This window comes from Capricornis sumatraensis, chromosome 1 (assembly GCF_032405125.1).
Source record: "Capricornis sumatraensis isolate serow.1 chromosome 1, serow.2, whole genome shotgun sequence".
Lineage (NCBI taxonomy): Eukaryota > Metazoa > Chordata > Mammalia > Artiodactyla > Bovidae > Capricornis > Capricornis sumatraensis.
Window position 1 is genome coordinate 216,987,216 of NC_091069.1, and position 16,774 is coordinate 217,003,989.

Genomic DNA, 16,774 nt, shown 5'->3' on the forward strand with positions numbered 1-16,774 from the left:
CTTGCTGTGGCTGGATAAAGGTGCTAAAATGATGTCTACAAGTTCTGTCTCATTCTCAGATCAGCTTTCCTCTTATGGTAGTAAGATGACCACCTTGCTCCAGGCTTCCATCTCCAGTTTAAAAGAGAGAAACTTCCTCCTTCCTGTTAGCACCAACAAAAATCCTAGCAGGCCTTCTATTGGCTAAAATATTTATCTTGGAACCAATCACGGGATCCCTTTCAGATATGGGGCTCTCGTTGGCCAGACCCAAGTTACATACCCATCCCTGGACTGGAGTGCTGTTATTAAAGGAAGGTAACAGTGCTGAGCTGGCAAAATCCATCACAGTCACTACATCTGTACGTATCTGGCTTTATAACAGACGATTACATCACATTACACTCATCCCCTTATGATGAAGACTGGCAATGCCAAGCTACCAACCAGAAAGACATCATTGTTTTTCATTACCCCCTGTTATAAAGCCGGAGGTAGACATCCTTCTGTGAAATTTGTTTTGCACAGTCATGAGTAGAGACTTCTCCTGGGTTAACAAGCATTAGTCAGTCAGTCAGTTCAGTTGCTCAGTCATGTCCGACTCTTTGTGACCCTGTGGACTGTAGCACGCCAGGCTTCCCTGTCCATCACCAACTCCTGGAGCTTGCTCAAACCCATTTCCATCGAGTAGGTGATGCCATCCAACAATCTCATCCTCTGTCGTCCCCTTCTTCTCCTGCCTTCAATCTTGCCCAGCATCAGGGTCTTTTCCAATGAGTCACTTCTTCATATCAGATGGCCAAAGTACTAGAATTTCAGCTTCAGCATCAGTCCTTCCAATTAATGTTCAGGACTGATTTTCTTAAGGATTGATTCATTTGATCTCCTTGCAAGAGTCCAGGGGACACTCAAGAGTCTTCTCCAATACCACAGTTCAAAAGCATCAATTCTTCAGTGCTTAGCTCTTTTTATAGTCCAACTCTCACATCCATACATGACTACTGGAAAAACCATAGCGTTGACTATATCTCTAAATCTAGGTGGTCCATGGAGGAGCCATGGCTTTGGTTTCTGTTGATCATAATACATCACTTTTGTGTGCTCTGGTGTGCCTCTTTGCCAGGAGATGGAAAGAGAGAAACTTCCCAGAAAGACCTTTAAAATGTATGATTAAGACTACTTTATTCAAAAGAAATATATGCTTGTATATGTAGGGAATAATAAATACAGTAACAGCTCATTCATCTAGACCCTGGAGAACTGATTTATAATATATTCAACCCTTCAAATCACAGACTATATTTCTGTGTGGAATAAAGCTTTTATAGACCATATAAAGCACTCACACAACTATACATTTAACCACTCATTTGGATATTTATTGACTCTAATTGAGCATGTAAATGTATAATTCTGGACATGTTTGATTTTTCTAGTTTTGCAGCCCACAACAGACTTAACAGGTGTGACGAAGTGCTGTAGAACATCTCAGTGTGCCAGTCCAGGAGATATTTGATGGTTGTGGTTGCTAGGACTATGGTGGTATCCTCATTCTTGCTGCTATTTATTTAACACTGGCAATGGGTAAGGTGCTGTACCTACCACTTTTATAATTCATGTCTCATTCAGTCATGACAATATCCCTGTTAAGTCAGGGCTATTGTTTTCTCCACTTTATAGGTGGGAAAATTGAAGTTTAAGGGTGACGTCAAGTTATTATGAAAAGGTAGAAGATTCACTTGCAAGATCTATGGTATTTTCTGACCAGGCTTGATAAAATGACCTTGGGATGCCCTCTGAGTCTGAGATTCTCTCTTCTTGGAATATGGGCTTCTAAGTTCATAGAACTTTACAAGTGGGTCTGAGGAGGTTGTTTAATGGAACTGCCAATGTCCCTGTTGGATGCCTTTAAGTCCCCCATCGGGGCCCATGAGGGGAAGCTGGGACAGTGGCTGACCATGCAGTCTCTCCTCAGAGAGATTATTTGAAATGGACCCATATCTCTGTGGTTTGTCTAATTCCTACGGGTACATTTTTCTGGTCAACCCATGAACACGAGATCCACTGCTACTTTGGCTGTGTGTAGCCTCAGCCACCGGCATCCCCCACGTCTCAAGATAACATGGACACATTCAAAGAATTCTTTCTTTAAAGAAGGTCATCTTTGGAATTGAGGTTGGATGCAGGAATTCCTGAGGCTCCTGCTCTAATTTGCTCCCCTGCTCTTGGTTCAGCTGGTTGAGCAAAGAAGCCATCAGCTTGAATGTTTTCTTAGCCTTGGCCAATAAGCACATGGGGGGAAATCCAGTGTTGGTTTTCTTCTCTCCCAGTAGCAAATTATGAGGCCCTCTGGATCCCTCACAGTGGGGATGGATGTGGTAGTGGGAGGGGGAAATGTTTGTCAAGACTGTCAGGAGTCACTGAGATGATGTGGTTTTCATAGATAGGGTATGTGGATATGTGTGTGTATCTGTGTGTATGTGTGTGTGTGTGTAAATGTGTGTCTTCACAACCCAGTGCCATCCCCCGAGACCTGAAATGAAGCTGGAATCATCCATGCCTCTGAATACCAGTATCTCCAAAGAGCTCAGGAATGTCATGGTTTCCTGCTACTCAGACCTGTGATGTGAAATGCTTCAGCTTCTGACCCTTGGCAGTTCTAATGCACCCATTGTTCTTTTTGGCCTGGAACTGACCCTTACATCCATTCAGCAAACACTCGCTGAGCTGGGCAGGGAAGAGGCATCAAGAAAGAAAATCCAGATATCAAAGTTTGGCCTTTAAAAAATAGAATTAATTACTGGATTCAAATTCCCCACAAAAACTGTGGATTCAAATTCTCCACAAAAACTGAGGGCACAATGTTCCCTTTCAAAGATGGTTCTTTTATTTTTAGACTTTACAATATATAAAGATCAAATATACACCCATAAGGGTGTGGTGCTGACTGCTGCTTAGGGGAAAACACAAAGGAGAGGACATGGGATTTCCCCATTTTCCTTTTTTTGTAACATTTTATCACCTCTTAGTGACTCCCCTGCCCCAGATGTCCCTGCTTTTAGGACATTCTCTGCCAATGGGGGAAAAAATGAAGCTGCATAATAAATTAACTCAAAGGGAAAAAATTAGGAATGTGTTGAAACATTTTATGGCACCCAAAAGCAATACATTTTTAAAAAGACAATATCTAAAGAGGAGATAGGGCTTCCCAGGTGGCTCAGTGGTAAAGAATCTGCCTGCAATGCAGGAGACCTAGGTTCAGTCCTTGGGTCAGAAAGATCTCCTGGAGAAGGGAATGGCAACCCACTCTAGTATTCCTGCCTGGAAAATTCCATGAACAGAGGAGCCTGGCAGGCTATAGTCCATGAGATCGCAAGAGTCAGACACAACTTAGAGACTAAACAACAGCAACAGCCAAGAGGAGACACTTTGGAGAAACAAGTTTCCCTTTTTTTTTGTTTGTTTGTTTGTTTGTTTTTGGCAAGGGGGAATCCAAGAGCCTCAAATCAAGGAGAATGGGAGAATTTCCTAAATTCTCTTCCCAGGAGAATCACTTCATCGACTACGTTAAAGCCTTCGACTGGGTGAATCACAACAAGCTGTGGAAAATTCTTAAAGAGATGGGAATACCAGACTACATTACCTGCCTTCTGAGAAAACTGTATGCAGGTCAAGGAGCAACAGTTACGACTGAACATGGAACAACGAACTGATTCAAAATTGGGAAGGTAGAAGTCAAGGCTGTTTATTATCACTCTGCTTATTTAATTTACATGCAAAGTACATCATGTGAAATGCCAGCCTGGATGAGTTACAAGCTGGAATCAAGCTTGCTGGGAGACATATGCAGATGATACCACTGGAATGGCAGAAAGTGAAGAGGAACTAAAGAGCCTCTCCACAGGGTAAAAGAGGAGAGCGGAAAAAGCTGGCTTAAATATCAGCATTCAAAAAACTAAGATCATGGCATTTAGTCACATCACTTCATGGCAAATAGATGGGGAAAAAATGGAAGCAGTGACAGATTTTATTTTCTTGGGCTCCCAAATCACTGCAGATGGTGACTGCATCTGTGGAAGTAAAAGACGCTTGCTCTTTGGAAGAAAAGCTGTGACAAATCGAGACCGCATATTAAAAAGCAGAGACATCACTTTGCCAACAAAAGTCCATCTAGTCAAAACTATGGTTTTTCCAGTAGTCATGTACCAATGTGAGAGTTGAACCATAAAGAAGGCTGAATGCCAAAGAATTTATGCTTTCGAATTGTGGTGCTGGAGAAGAATCTTGAGGGTCCCTTGGACTGCAAGATCAAACCAGTCAATCCTAAAGGATATTAGTCCTGAATATTCATTGGAAGGACTGATGCTGAAGCTGAAACTCTAATACTTCGGCCACCTGATATGAAGAACTGACTCATAAGAAAAGACCCTGATGCTGGAAAAGATTGAAGGCAGGAGGAGAAGGGGATGAAAGAGGACAAGATGTTTGGATGGCATCACTGACTCAATGGACATGAGTCTGAGCAAGCTCCAAGAGGAGATAGTGAAGAACAAGGAAGCCTGTCATGCTTCAATCCATGGGGTCACAAAGAGTCGGACACAACTGAGCGACTGGACTGAACTGAACTGAACAATTCTCGAGTGAGATTTTGTACGTCGGTTGTCTTTGTTATCATTTCAAATGGGTGTTCAGAGTCTATTTAAAAAATTTATTTAACTTCTTTCAAACACATTTAAAAGGGTAGAAAATAGTATAATAACTCTCCCTATGAGTATTACCTGGCTTCTGTAAGGATCAACATATTGCCTTGCCTTTCTGTAATTCTGTTCAGTTTTTTCAATGATAAGAAATGTTATACTTCCTGTGGTAACCTATGCTTGGTATTTTTAAAACATTCTGACAGCTGATGCTACCTTCTAAGGAAGACAAAAAAAGCAAGATAGAAAAACCTAGTGTTAAGTCAGCCACCTAATGACAGATAAGCACAGTGACTCTCTTTTTGACTGTACAGAATTCATCATCTCGACTGCCCCCTGAGTCTACGAGATATGTCCGCAGACAAGCTCACTGCCTGCACCATAGTCAACAGTCGGTAGCATTAAGCTCCACCTGAGACAGATGTGTTTCCAAAATGCACAGAGGGATTTGCTGGCCTGAGCATAGCAAAAGTGTGATAACTGAAAAAAAAAAAACATAAAGTGGGATCATGCCCACCCATCCCTCCAGCTAGATTGCATGTTTTGTGCAGAAAACTATGTCAGGGTAGCTCCTCCTCAGGGTAAAGAAAGAAAGAGCTATGGCCTGAAGAAGCCGTGGGCCTGGTATGCTGGGAGGGTCTGCTCTTCCAGGGTGTGAAGCTGGTCATGACAGACCCAGGGATGTGCGTACTTTGTTTAGCAAGGTGCTCAAGGTTTGGCACTTGTCAGTAGTTTCTATGGCTCAGCATTCTTGAATCGACAGTCTGATGCACTAATACCCGCCCATGAGAACTCACAGCTCCTAATGTTTTTTTATTCAAAAGTTAACCATTGAATGGAAAACAGACCAGCCAAAAAGACTCTACCCCAAACAAACAAAATACAAATAGAAAAACAAACAGCGCTGTTCAGAGCTCAGCTCTGTTGACTGTTCAGAGCAGAAATCGGAATTAGGCATCATCTAGTTCTTTCAGAGAGTCCAGGGCAGAAGACAACTCCTGGAGTGTCAGCCGTGGTCTGAAGTCACCAGAATCTGGAACCCATGAAGAAAGGGTGCAAGGATTCAAGGTAAAGGCAGCCGTGTGTTTGGTTTGGTTGTTTTGTTCTGGCCCTGCTCACCTCAGGAACACGTGAGGTCAGACACCTGGCCCTAAGAAGGCTGCAAAGCATCTGATCCTACTGCACGTCTGCCTGGTCTCCTAGAAGGAAGGGCTTTCCTGCAGCGGAAGCTGGCTTACTGTGAAGCTTACCAGAGCTCACGTTCCCAAGGGGTCACTAGCCTGCCTGCCCGACTCCCTCCCATAAACAATGCCTTTGACTACAAAGTGGTGAAACTTATCTTGGGAGCCAGACTTGGAAGTATATCTTGTTGCTGTTTGGTTGCACTGGGTAGGTGACACACTTGGAACACCTCAGAGGACAGAGGGGTCAAAAAGGTGTCACTTTTTACCTAAAGCACTAAAACCTGTTAATCATGGTTAAGAACAGGGAGGGGAAAGAAGGGAGGACAGGAAGGAGAAGAGGAGGGAAGGACAGGAAGTTCCTTTTAAATTGTGGGAGAGTCGTGGGGAGACGGTCCCTTAGTGATGCCACATCTTGCCCTGATAATCTTCAAGCTCGTTATGTCCTTTTTTTTTAAACTGAGGTATAGTTAGTGTATAATATTATATAAGTTACAGGTGTATAACATATCGAGTCACAATTTTTAAAGGGTATACTTCATTTAGTTATCATAAAGTATTGGCTATATTTCCTGTGCTGTACAATAAATCCTTGTAGTTTATTTTTTTATGCTGCTTCAAATTACGTTTTATTCAAAGTTAGGACACCAGTTCAAAACAATGCAGAAATAAAAAGGACCATTTTCTTTTTTTGAGAGGGGATAATATTTTATAGTTATTATAAAATATTGGCTATATTCCCTGTGTTGTACAATATATCCCCATAGCTTATTTATTTTATGCACAATAGTTTGTATATCTTAATCCCCTATCCCTATCTTGTTCCTCCCCTCTTCCTTCTCCCCACTGATAACCACCAGTTTGGTCTCTATATCTGAGTCTGTTTCTTTTTTGTTATATTCACTAGTTTGCTTTATTTTTTATGTTCCATATGTAAGTAATATCATACAGTATTTGTTCTTCTCTAACTGATTTCACTTAGCATAATATCTTCCAAGTCCATCCATGTTGTTTTAAGTGGCAAATTTTCATTCTTTTTATGATTGAATAGTATTCTGTTGTATATGTAGGTCACATCTTTATCCATTTACCTATTGATAGACACTGAGGTTGCTTCCATATCTTGGCAAATGTAAGTAATGCTGCTATGAACATTGAGGTTCATGTATCTTTTCAAATTAGTGTTTTCGTTTTCTTTGGATATATACCCATGAGTAGAATACTTGGGTCATACAGTACTTCAATTTTTAGCTTCTTTTTTTTTTTTTGAGAAACCTCTATACTATTTTCAAAAGTGACTGTACCAGTCCACTTTCCCATCAGTAGTATACAAGGGTTCCCTTTTCTCTACATCCTCACCAACATTTGTTATTTGTATTCTTTCGTTGATGGCCACTCTGATAGGAGTAAGGTGATAGCACATTGTGGTTTTTATGTCTTAATTTCATGTGAAGTTTACCTTTGCATTTTTCATTACTATTACAGCAAAATGGCTTTCTCTCACACTTTCTGTTTTTAAAGTTGCTTTATTCATCTTATCACAACTTTCGTTATTTCCCCAAGTGAAGAAAAACATTGGACCAAGTGGGAGATAGCAATTTAACCATTAACTGCCACCCATCCCCCATCTCCGTCAGCAATCACAGGACCAAACACAATGCGTCTTCCACGCCCTGCTTAACATAGCAGACAGACATCACCAGACATCACCATATCACAGAATTTGTTGGGGCTAATTCAGGTAAGTGCAACTTCCACCTGAAGTATCTGGACAAATGCCCATAGCCACTGGCTACCCATGGCTTCTTGGAAAATAAATGCCTACCAGGGGTAACATTTTGTTTTTCCTGTGTGTAAGAAACTCAGCAGTTCTGGGAACTATTTGCCCACATTTAGTAGGTCATTCCTCCCTTGAAGGGATTTGAATAAGGAGCCAGAGGAAAGGGCTCTTTCTTTCACAAAGCCTGCCCGAATGTCTCTCTCCTGGGCCACCTGGCCCTCCTCAGCCCTGTGCTTTTGTTCAGCTGGTGTTGACATAGGTTAATTACACGGTCCTGTGTTTACACGTGAATCTTCTAAAAGGCAGGCAGCAAGTGAGCTGCTTGAAGGCAAGTTGTAAATCTCATTTATTTGTCCTTCCATCTTTCAAATCTCCGACTGGTGGGAAAAATTCACACACATCCCTAGGATGCAGGTAAACAGCATCATCCCCTCTGTGTCAGTGAAGAAACGGGGATATGGTGGAACTTTCTGATTCAGGGTCCCTGTATGGTCAGGCCATTCAAGATGGCTATCCTCTTGTCCTCTGTATCCCCAGCTCGACCAGGTCCTGCTTCTCTCACATGACTACCCAATTCTCTTAATTATAGGGCATAAGTAGTCCCTGGTAACTGAGCCCACCTGATATTAATTCCCGCAGAAGATCTCGCCAGAGTAACAAAGATGGCGGCCGCATCCTGCTCACTGTCGTCTGCCGCACTAGGCGGGGTGTCTCTCCAGGACTCTGAGTAAGGCTCCCCCTGTCTGATAGACCACTGGCATCTCTGTCTGTGTTCTGGGCTCTTTCTTCAGTCTCTGGGCTGGATGACTACGAGGCTTACAGCCATGCAGGGTGCAGCCCAACGGCTGCACAACAAGCACTGTCAGCCACAGACCGAGCAGCACTCACGGGGTGAGGCTCCTGGGCCTCTGCTCACACCCTGGGCAGCTTCGCCTCTCAACAGCATGTACTCCCAGGGTGGCTCAAAATTTGACAAAGGGAAGAAACATGAGGCAATGCACATTTTAAAAATGCAGCACTGATTGTGTGCTCAGAAGCTCAGCTTGTCAAAGCCTCTAGCTCTGTATTGGAATTATTGAGGGCCAGGCTTTTGGTGGAATATATAAACTGGAAGTTTTACAAAGGCAGGGAATGTTGATATTTTCTTGGCCGTTGTATGGCCAGTGCCTAGACCTGCTCCTGACTCATGGTAGGGGCTCAGTAAATATTAGATGAAGGATGAGGAATCTGGGCTGTGTGTTAGCCTCAATGCTGACAGTTGGGCCTTGGCTGGCTTGTGCCTCTGTGAGTCTTGTACCTCCTAGAGTGGTGGTATTAGGAGTATGGCCTTCGGGTGGGGCCCTCATGTTTTTGTCTCTTTCTTCTCTTTCTGGCACAGTAAGAACATGACCATTCACAAATCAGGAAGAATCTTCACCAGAGTCGGGCCAAACTGGCACTCTGATCTTGACTTCCAGCCCCCAGAATGGTGAGAAAATAAATTTGTTTAAGTCAAGGGTCCCTAACCTCCAGAATCTAATGCTGATGATCTGAGGTAGACCTGATGCAACAATTATAGAAATAAAGTGCACAATGAATGTAATGCTCTTGAATCATCCCCCATCGCCAGTCCATGGAAAGATTGTCTTCCATGAAACAGGTCCCTGGTGCCCAAAACGTGGAGGACCGTTGGTTTAGGCCACTGAGCATCCTGTATTGGTGGCCCCAGCTGACCAAGGTAATAACTGCATATGGGCTTTTCTCATACAAACTTGATGCAGGGTTAGACTATAGTCATGGCTGCCCTGGAAACCCATCCACAGGTTCTTGACAGAACAGTTCTGAAGAGGATTTAAAACTACAGAGAAAGCTTCGTCCTTAATCTTGTGCCCTCACCTCTGCACAACTGAGTGGAGGCACCGGGTCTTATTTGGTGTTCATTCAAAGGGGAGGACTTAAGCTGGGCTTGGCGAAATGAGCCTTTCTACGGGGCAGCTTTCTTAATTAGAGGGCATTTGGTTTCAGAAAGATTCAGTGGATCATATGAGTGGGAATCATAACCTCACTCCTCACTCCACATGCCAGGAAGTGTGTCTCTCTCTCCACCTTTTCCCCTTAGGCAATTTAAGTCACTTGTGGGAAAATTCTTACTTTCTGGACAGAAAATCTAAGGCAGGCAGACAGATGTTTGACAACCTGTACAGAAATATATTGGATAATCTTAAGTGGGACAGGATTTTAGCGTTACCTTTTTCCAAAAGCGTGTATATTTCTTAAACATAAATATAACCTTCATTTTTCTTTGAAGGATATTTTACAAAAGGTCTGAAAAATATATGAAAAGGAATTATCTAGAATCCTTCAGATCAACTTGGGTCCCTACATCTTTTTTAAAAAAATTAATTTTGACTGTTGGGTCTTTGTTGCTGTGCGGGCTTTCTCTAGTTGCAGTGGGCAGAGGCAACTCTTAGCTGCGGTGCACAGGCGGCTTCTCTCATTGCAGAGCACGGACTCTAGAGCGTGCGGAATTTAATAGTTGTGGTGCATGGGCTTAGTTGCTCCACGGCATGTAGGATCTTCGCAGATCTGGGATTAAACCCATGTCCCCTGCATTGGCTGGTGAATTCTTTACCACTGAGTCACCAGGGAAACCCCTGTGAAAGGCTGCCAGGAATGAATTCCCTGGAGGTGGTATGTCTGGTAGGGAGGAAGTAGAGAGCTGACAACTGAGGCTGTCTTTGGACAGATGGCCCTGCAATGGCTGCTTTCTCCAGGGTCTTCAGATATGGAGAATCAGGCCCAGGGGGTGACTTCAGGACTACTCTTTGGGGGTGCGTGGGGGACTTGCAGCTGGAGGTAGGGGTCAGCTGGGAGACTTATTCTAGAAGCTGTGCTTTCGTAACACTTTAAGCTTGAGAAAACACTCACTGTCTGTTTAAAGAATTGGCAAAGGTGACTAACGAGGATTAAAGGGTCTAAACCCCAGAAGCCTCCCCCTTGACTTGGCACTGGCTCCTAAAAGCCTACATGCAATTGCTATATAAGGAACTGAGTTAGCAGGCTTCTCTAAGAATTCTGAAAAATGTACTTCCTTTAGCAATGAAGATGAACCTACTTCCTGCATTAAGACTGAGAAGTCTTTTCCAATGGGAAAATTCACATGGCATTGCCCTATATCTCCCAGAATATATAACGTCCAGAAAGCTCAAATGACATTTTCATGTGTTCCTGGTGCCAAGCCAGTTAATGGGCGGCAAGAAATGTTCATACCAACAGTCATTACTATAGTTTCCCACACAGCTGAATCTAATTAATTAGGCCTAGCTGAGGCTGCCAGCCACGCCCGGGACCCAGAGCATAACCCTTAGAGGATTTAGAAACACCCCTTCGACAAACACTCATTTATTACCACCTGTATTCAGTGAATCACCTCCATAACAGATACCGCCAGACAGAACTTCCTCAAAACAGGGTACTTTATGAACTGAAAGTCCAAAACTGCTGCTTTATTTTTCGTTACGATCTCTCTAGGCTCTTAATAGAGCAATGGTGCTTGACATTCTTTACGCCACTTTACAAATGTTTGAAAAGTGTTTTGACACTTTGACACATAGTTTGCTTAAAATGAAGGATAGTGTGATTTATTTTTGTTCAGGGCCAAATCAAAGAATTGGATGGTTTCTACCAGCCCAATTTGTTTTCTCTCTGAGGCCTGTAAAATAGTCTCAGAATGGGTTAAAAACTCCTCTAAGCAGCACCCACCTCTCTTGCTTGAGGGCTCCGGAACGTTATCCCAGCGCATATGTGCATCCTTTGTACCAGAGGTACCTTTGAAGCCAGGGCTTCATTCAACACATGCACATTGAGTGCCAGTTCTGTGCCAGATTCTGTTCAAAGTACTGGGTCATTGTGCTTCCTGCCCTCCTAAGGCTTACCTTCTAGTAGGCGGTGGCAAGGTAGAGGGAGATAAAAAAGAAAGCAAGGTAATTCTCTGATAGTTACAAATGATGGTGATACACAAAGGATAATGCAGGGATTCCCAGCCTCAGGGACTGAATGCCTGATGATCTGAGGTGGAGCTGATAACAATAATAGTAGAAATAAAAGTATACAGTAAATGAAATGCACTTGAATCATCCTGAAACTATCCCTCCCAACCCTGGTCTTTGGAAAAATTGTCTTCCATGAAACCAGTCCCTGGTGTCAAAAAGGTTGGGGACCAAGGGAATGGGCTAGAGTGTGCCTGAGGATGTGTGTGTTGGGTGCTCAGGGAAGTTTTGGAGGGAATAACATTTGAGTGAAGACGTGAATGACAATATTATGTCAGTTGTATCATGTTCTGATACTCTTTGTATTTAAAGCAATTCCACAAATACAAACTCAAATAGAGCAGAGATTAGGAAAGCATTGTTCTTTCATACTTTTTTCTTTTTTGAGTTGAGGGAGGTAGGCAAGGCGTGCTGGTAAATGGTTCAGTCTCTAAGGTCAAAATTGCAATATCCACTAAAATTAAAAATGCATTATTTGAAATTCCCTGATGGTCCAGTGGTTAGGACTTGGCACTTTCACTGCCAGGGCCTGGGTTCAATCCCTTCAGGAGGAACTAAGATCCTGCAAGCTGTAATATGAGGCTTAAAAAAAAAGAATTATCCTTAGACCCAACAACCCTACTTGTAGAAATTTATTCTGTAGACACAGTGGCATATATGCAGGAAGATGTGTGTGTGTGTGTGTACATATGGATGTTTATCACAGTATAGTTTATAATAGCAAAAGACTGAACAGCCCGAATGTTCATCACTAGGGGATTGGCTAAATTATGAAACATTCATATGAGAGAACACTTTATTGTCATTGAAAAGAGTGAGGTTGAGCTCCAAGATAAATTTTAAGGCAGAGAAAAACATTCAAGAATTATGTTTACTATGCTGTAATCTTTTAAAAAAATATAGACACATTATCTTTGGAAGGGTATACAAGGAACTCATAAAATTCTGCCTCAGCAGGGGTTAGAGGAGAATTAGGGAAATGCTATATATTCTTTTGTAACTTCAGCATTTTTCACCTTGTGTATGTCTTAGCTATTTGATAAACATGTTGAAAATAGAGCATTGCAGTATAATTATATATAATCTTCATACAAAGATCTTTTCATGTGTACTCACACATTACAGTTCTGGCTGGAAAGAATTTTAAATGTTAAAAGGGGAAAAGCTCTTAACATCAGTGTGTAATCGTCTTCTTGGCTAGCTCGATGTGTGGGCATTTCTCAATCAGGCTTGGATATGGCTTCAGTGAGAGTGAGTTTAGGACATATTGTAAGAAAGGCATTTTCTCTTAGAATGGGCCTCCTTTTTTGGAAGACAGTGTACTCATTTCTAATCCATTTGAAGATTTGAACAACTGAGCTGACCAGTGTTCAGAAGAAGAACTGAAAAAAGATTTTTCTTGAAAAATACCTTCTAATGCATATGCAGTATTATAATCTTCTAAGTTATAAGAGGCCTGGGTTTCTAAGAATGAACTTGTTCCAGCAGGAATATTTTTCTTAGCTCTCACAGCTATTTCATGTTCTGGTCCATTTATAATTATGGCCTGATAAGAGTCTTAAGCTACTAGTAAAAGTTTTAAGAAATATGATGGAAATCAAATGTTTTCAGATGTCTCTGTTCAGAGCATAGTCTGTATGGTTTCCTACATCACTGTGCCAGGGAGGACAGCAAGTACTGCTTATAACCTCTATTCTTCATGGTAATAAAATCTGCCCCATGTTAAATAAATCATATATGCATATAAAAGTTTTATTGAAAAAATTTGCCATCATAATCTGCAATAGCCATGGAAATGACATTCAGTATCTATTTTAAAAATGCATTAAATATGTATCTAGTAGAAGTGTGAGGAATTAATTTGCTTGTAGGTGGAATTTCCATCAGCTGCAAGGTGGCTGTGAGAATCCAAGCCAAGGCAGAGCCTGGGGAATTAGCACAATGGCCTGAGGTTTGAGTCCCAGTGGGGCTGCAGAAAGGAGAAATGGCTCATTAGGAAAAAAAAAAAACTATGGTAACACTCCAGGGAACAGCTGCATGTGAAGCTGAGTCAGAGCACAGCCTGATCAAGGAGGGGCAGAAGGAACAGAAAGGGTTCACCTTCAACACGTGGCAGCAGCTTTGAATGCTCCATTCAAGAAGAGAATGCCACCCATTCTTGGCAGAGGTTCCCCACTCTGGGAAGCTGGCACAGCACTGATGAAAGGTGTGTTGGAACTTTGGGCTCCCGGGCCATTGGCTTGCACTGCCACCTGAGCCCCAGAGGAGGAGGCCAGAGTAACTATCCCTGAAGGCCTTTCCAGGTGGTAGTCTGTTATCTATTAAAAAGCGGGTCACTGGTGAGGACTGGGCCCACTCCAGATCAGGGTACCCTGTCCTCATGATCAGGTTTCAGGGCAGGCTTTGGTGGCCCTTGCAAACACACATTTTCTGGTATTCTTGGAGGAGGAAAGGAAAGAGTTATGGTGTGGGCACTGGCTAGTGGATGTGGAGAGAGAGAAACCTGAGAAAGAATAATTCAGGTAAAACTCTAGAAATCAAGACTAAGATTGGTTGACTCCAAGAGGAGCTGCTCATACAGGCAGTAAATGTTTGCAAGTCCTGTGGAGATCAGGGAGAGTGAATAATCTGGGTTTCGACTTGTATTTCCCACCTTCTGTTTTTGAGATTCCTCTTTAGAGTCACAACCCTGAGTCACATGACTTCATGAAGCATATTATGTCACTAAGGTCAAGGTCTTCAGTATTAATGACAGACTTATTTCTTCATCTGTCTTAGAATCATTGAAGGTTGAGTAGAGACCTGACTCAGTCATTTGGCAGATAAGGAAACTGAAGACTATAATGGCTGGGTAACTTGGATGAAGTTATCAGAAAAGCTGGGACTAGAGTTTAGCTTTCCTCCTCCAAGCTGAGTCCTTTGCTACTTGTAAAGTAACATTAATTTCCTACTTTTACATTCTACCCACACCTCTGTTCACTCCATTTCAAACTGGTCCATTTCCCTATCCCAAAGAGAATGAATATGTTGATTCAGCAGGAGATTTTAGAGAACTGAGCTGAGAAAGCACACAAACCTATAGATAAGGCTCACTAAGAGTAGCATGACTGGAAGAGTCTTAATTGACAAATAATGTCCAGGCTTAACAACACTTGAGATATATAAAATGACACCAGCTCAAACATATGAAATACAGAAGACAGCGTTAGCCTTTATTTTCAGGGGAAGCCACACCTTGATTAAGGACCACACGTCATCAGCTGGCTGGTGTTTTGACACGGTCTGGGACTCTGCCCTTAATCATTATAGATGATATTCATGCGGTGCCAAGTGAAAAGGGATTTGGCATTTTCCAGTTCAGTAAATCTAAACAAACCGCATAATTTGGGATGAAGTAGGTTGTGTTTTACCAGAATTTTCCAGTTCTGCAATCCGTGTTGATCAAATCAACTAAATCATTGCCGCTTTAACTATCTGTGAAAAAAACCTGGTTTACGCTTACCTTGCATCTCTTCTTGCACATCTCCTGATGATGGTGAAATATCCCTTTCTCCTGAGTCACTGGAATTTCTTCCCTCCCTCCCTCAGTGAAGCGGTGCTGAGATGCACAGTGACACTTTGGAGACATAAACTGCCTGATATTTTTATGTGTCTTATTTTGAAAGGGAAAGTGTTAGTGTCATGGAATTCTCCAGGCAAGAATACTGGAGTGGGTAGCTATTTCCTTCTCCAAGGGATCTTCCCAACCCAGGGATCAAACCTAGGTCTCCTACATTGGCAGGCGGGTTCTTTTATCATCTGAACCACCAGAGAAGTCTTGTTTTAGCTAATCTTACATTAACCTTATTCCTTAAGAAAGAGTTGAAAATTTTGTGGCTCTTCTTCTGTTACCTCTGTATTTACTCACTCAACAAATATTATTTATTGACTGTTCATGACACTTGGTTTCTTAAAAAAAAAAAAAGTTACTGATGATACAAAGATACCATCCCGGAGCTCCCAGTCTAGTGGTAGAGACATACCTTTAATTAAATTACAACAAAAGAGTGTGGTAAAAGCACAACAGCCTTTGTCTGGATAGTGATGAGAAAGTCTGTCCAAAGCCCAAGCCCTATTTTGTCTCTTCTTCCACTGGTTCATCTGTAGTCCTCGACCTTCGTCCTTCAAGGAAGGCACTACATAGCCTCCCCACTCCACCCACCGTCTGAAAGATGGCCGGTGTTAGAGGCAGTAAACACCCGCTCCTTCATTTCACCTCCCCTTTTATCTCAGTGACCTGCTTTCACAGGCAGATGTGCTATAGTTCTGAATGAAGATCTCAAAAGTGGGGTGTAAAAAATGATCAACAGAGATGAAAGACAAAAATTTGGAACATCTATTTACATTCATTTTAATCTAAAACTGTTTAAGAAAAATCTTGTTTCCCCAGCTTTGAACTTTGTCATAGGCTAATGGACAGAGAGGCCTGGCATGCTGTGGTTCATGGGGTCTCAAAGAGTTGGACACAACTGAGCGACTGAACTGAACTCAGGCCTGTCTATTGGATGGGTACACATCGTGTATGGTAGGTGTGGTACCCTCATGAAAAAGAGAGAGGTTCCCAGAGCAGATGGAGACACTAGCATTCTTTTCCCTATTGGAGTAACATATGGCAGGTTATCTCTGCTTGGTTGAGTGGATTTAAGGATTAGATCACCCTAAGTCTTGTGTTGGCAAACTATAGCCACAACCAAATCCCAGCTGATACCTGTTTTTGTAAATAAAGTTTTATTTCCACAGCCATGCTCCTTGGTTTACTATCATCTTTTTAGTATTATCAACAGCTGAACTGAGTAGTTGCAAGAGACTATATGATCTGGAAAACCTAATATATTATATTTCTATCAAAGCTCTTATAGAAAACATTTGCCAAACCCTGTCTAAATAATTTTATTTTTGTAAAATTTTACAAGTTGGGTATGGAGAATTGTGACCATGAAAATCTTAGTCTCATATGTAGGTTCACTGGTTATCTTCTGACAAAAATGCTTGAAAGAACAGTAGCATTAAAAATGAGTTATAAACTTTTATTTTATGAAAACACTAATGTTTCAAAGTTGCTGACTTTTC

The 16,774-nt window shown here is 42.0% G+C and overlaps 1 long non-coding RNA gene across 3 annotated transcripts in view; it reads left to right on the forward strand.

Moving 5' to 3' along the window:
• The first annotated feature begins 5,615 nt into the window (after positions 1 to 5,615).
• LOC138085622 (uncharacterized) overlaps positions 5,616 to 16,774 on the forward strand; it is a 31,663-nt gene continuing 20,504 nt past the window's right edge. Inside the window, exons 1-4 of one of the 3 annotated variants that reach the window (XR_011145378.1) lie at positions 5,616 to 5,744; positions 7,495 to 7,598; positions 8,227 to 8,364; positions 9,016 to 9,105. This is a non-coding gene — a long non-coding RNA (uncharacterized lncRNA). Of the gene's footprint in view, positions 5,745 to 7,494; positions 8,365 to 9,015; positions 9,106 to 9,276; positions 9,307 to 16,774 lie in introns of those variants that run through there. The other 2 variants (XR_011145379.1, XR_011145377.1) reach the window with 2 other exon arrangements.